Source organism: Octodon degus, unplaced genomic scaffold (genome assembly GCF_000260255.1).
Source record: "Octodon degus isolate 3935 unplaced genomic scaffold, OctDeg1.0 scaffold00093, whole genome shotgun sequence".
Taxonomy (NCBI): domain Eukaryota; kingdom Metazoa; phylum Chordata; class Mammalia; order Rodentia; family Octodontidae; genus Octodon; species Octodon degus.
Genome location: NW_004524669.1, coordinates 8,138,653 through 8,142,183, shown reverse-complemented (window position 1 = coordinate 8,142,183; position 3,531 = coordinate 8,138,653).

Here is a 3,531-nt window from a genome sequence, read left to right as displayed (position 1 = left end):
TTCTGTCTGGGAGAGTGTGAGGGTAAAATTCTCCAGCGGAACGGAATGGTGTGTGGTGTTCCATGGTGGTGGGTGTTCCTTTGTCAGAATGTGTCCTGGAAGGTCTGTTTTCCTACTGGATAAGTGCCAGTCTTGGTAAGAACAAATAGATGGGATGGAGTCTGGGGGTCTCTGCTATTGGCAGACCATGTGTGGAAGTCCTGTACCTGGGTCTGGCCTAGCAAGTGGAGTCCATGTTGTGAGAATGTAAAAATCAATGTGTGGCCTTCCTTCCAACAATGGCTCTCAGCACATGACCAAAGCACTCCCACCCAGGAGCAGGAATCCTGGGTAAGGGGCTTGGTAGCAGCGGCCAGTCCCTGTCCATAACGCCCACATCTGAGGGGCTGCTGGTTAGGATTGGTGACATAGATTTGTCACAGTCTGTATATTAAGAGGAACTGACGTACAGAAACACAGAGAGGTAGAGAAGCCTGTGAATATGCAGAGGAGAGTGGAGCAGAAAGAGAGGACTCTGTACACATAAGGCCTGGAGAAGCAGAGAGAACTCTGAACAAATAAGACCAGGGAAGAGAAAAGATTTCAACGTATATGTGGAGAGGAAAGAAGGTCCTGTACAAATGAGTGGCAAGAGCCGAGTAAACTCTGCAGCTCACTGCCAGAGAGAGCATAGTGGACCCTGCACGAGCTCCAGCAGGGGAGGAGAGGAGGAGGAGAGCCTTTTCTCCTTGGCGCTGTGATGACAGGTGTACCCCACCACGTCTGGTTTTCTGTGGAATATTTCTACTTGTGGCACATGTGTATCTTTCTGAAGTGTTAAGGGAAGGTGCTGTTCTGCCCACTGAGTCCACATGACTGCAGGGCTGTGCATGTCCATGTCCTGTGGAGGGGTCCAGGATCTTGTTCCTGGTAGACTGGATGTGACTTCTGGGCTAGAGCTGAGTTCCTGGAGTTGGGGGTGGGTGTGTGGTGCTGACTGTCTCACTAAGGGTGCAGAGCTGCCTGCAGCAGGCCTGCTGACTGCTGAGTATTGGAACCACACCAGGGTGGTAGCCACAGTGGTGGCAGAGCCCAGAGGCTCTGACTTGTCTTGCCTTTATTCACTTAGACATGGGTACGAGCAATTAAAGTAGCAAAGACTATCTGCCTTCTCTTATCTGTTAGTATGTGTCCAGGTAAACAAGCAGATCTCAGCTGTGCTCACTTTTCCCGAGAAACTGCGACATGTTGTCACCCTTGCATGTTGCCAAAGGGGCACAGCTTGTGGCCTTTCTCCTTAGTGCTCACAGAGGAGCTCAGTTGTCCTTACCTGGCCTCCTGAGATAGATGTCTGTAGGTCAAGCCACTCTGTGCTGTTTTTTCTTGTGTGCGCTGCCCATTCTAGCACCACACACCCTGCTTCCCGAGTGAGATGCCCTGGCCCGCCATGCAAGTGCTGCTGGGTCTCATTTCCACGCAGCTGTTCTGAGCTCCCTTCTGTCATTCTCAGAGCTCTGGTGGGGAAGGGCTGGCTGAGGAAGGTCCAGAGGGCCATGAGCAAGGTGAGTGAGTACAAAGTACAACTCTGGCAGTTTATTTACTTATTTTGGGGGTACCTGGAATCAAACTCACACTTGCCGGTTAGGTGCTGCACCACTGAGCTAAATCCCCAGCCCCACATTTAGCAGCTTTTAAGAATAGTTTTAGATTGTCAGAGATGCTGTGCAGATAACACAGTTTCCCATGGTCTCAATTCCAGGCTTCTCCTGTTCTAACATCCTGCCTTCAGATGCAATGTTTGTTAGGGCTAAGGAGCTGTATTGCTGCACTACTTTTAGCCAAATAAAGCCTGTCTAGTATCTCCTCAGTCTATTCCCTCTCTGCCCCAGGCTCCCATCCAGCACTGGCCCAGTGACTTGCATCCTCAGGCTCTGCAGCTCCTCTCTGGGACAGAGGCCTGTGCTCCTGTCTCTGAGGATGCAGGCAGCTGTGTTGCAGGATTTCCTTCTGTCCACACGTGTCTGGTGTTTTCCTCACTGTCTTAGTTACTCTCGTCTCGTTGCTGAGACAAATACCTGACCTCAAAATGAAGGAAGGAAAGTTTTATTTAGCTCACAATTACTGGAGGCTTCAGTCCATATTCAGCTGGCTCCAAGGCGGGGCGGCACAGGGCAGAGAGCAGCCTTTCTTGGTGGTGGCAAAGAGCAGAGAGCAAAATGGAGAAGTGGCAGCAACAACTGCAAGAGAGAGGAAGTCTGTCTCTCTGTCTCTTATGTTACATTCAGGCTATGGGCCTCAAACTGGGTGGAGCACTCACACCCATAATCCCAGCAGTGCTCAGACCCATAATCCCAGTGGATCATAAATTAATCGCAAACTCTACAAGTCTGCCCCACGACTGCATGAGGCCTTGGGGGACACCTACAGACCAACCCTAACACTCACCATTACACTGGGCTAGGGTGTGAGCAGGAAGTCCCCAGGGCTGCACACCCTCTGTCACACATCCTGCAGGTCCCCACTGCTGGTGCTGGCCATGAGCATCTCCACGGCAGCTCCCCACCTCACTCACTCACTTGCTGGCATGGTGTTCACAGTCACGTGTGAGGTGGGGGCATAGGCGGCCTCCTCCCAGGGCTCAGTGTCTACAGAAGGCACCTGAAATTTCACACAGGCATCTGATCCTCTTCCTCCATTTATCAATTTATTTAATAATTTGTTTATATCACTATGGGCTCCTGTATATTTGCAGGACACTTTGGGTTATAGTGCATTGCTACTTTATGTTGTTGGTTGAATGTTGTAGCTTTGGCTATGTGGAGCTCTTTAGTTGCTCTAGTTTTGTTTTGTTTCCCCCAAGTACTTCTTTTAGTTACTGCAAGACACCACATGCTCTTTTTCTACATTTCCTGCCTTGGTCCTGGAGTTGGAGGCCTCCCAGGGAGTAGAGAATAGGTTAGAAGCCACACCCTTGGTCTGGGAAGGCTCACTGCCCCTGGGTTGATGACTCCTTCATGCCTGCTCAGCAGAAAGCACACAGACGTGTGTGTGTGTGTGTGTGTGTGTGTGTGTGTGTGTGTACATACTGCGTGCATGCAGGTCCTGGGATCCCATGTATGTGAAACACCAATTCTTGATGCCTTTAGTGCCCACCCTTAACCTATGCATGTACCTGCCCCCTGCTTCCATCTGCAGACCTACTCTCCTACACTCCTTTAGCCCCTCTGAGAAAGGCATCTCCCCCAGCACAGCACAGAGCTCTTGTGGCACCCTTCACCTTTAGCCTCAGGTGCCACTCATTCTGAAGTCATTCAGCTCAGGTCAGCCTGTGGCATTCTCTCTTGGGATCCTGTACCCCTTAAACTCTTGATAAATGTTTTCATATATTGAAGCTTACGTATTGTGGTGTGTCTCTGTCTCTGTCTCTGCCTTTCTGCCCTTGCCCCTGCCCCTCCACCTGCCCTTCCCCTCCCCTTCTTTATCTGACTACCTCCCCAGTCCCTGCTTAGTGTTTTTCCAAAATGCACTGACTTGTGCTTTCTCCAGAAATGA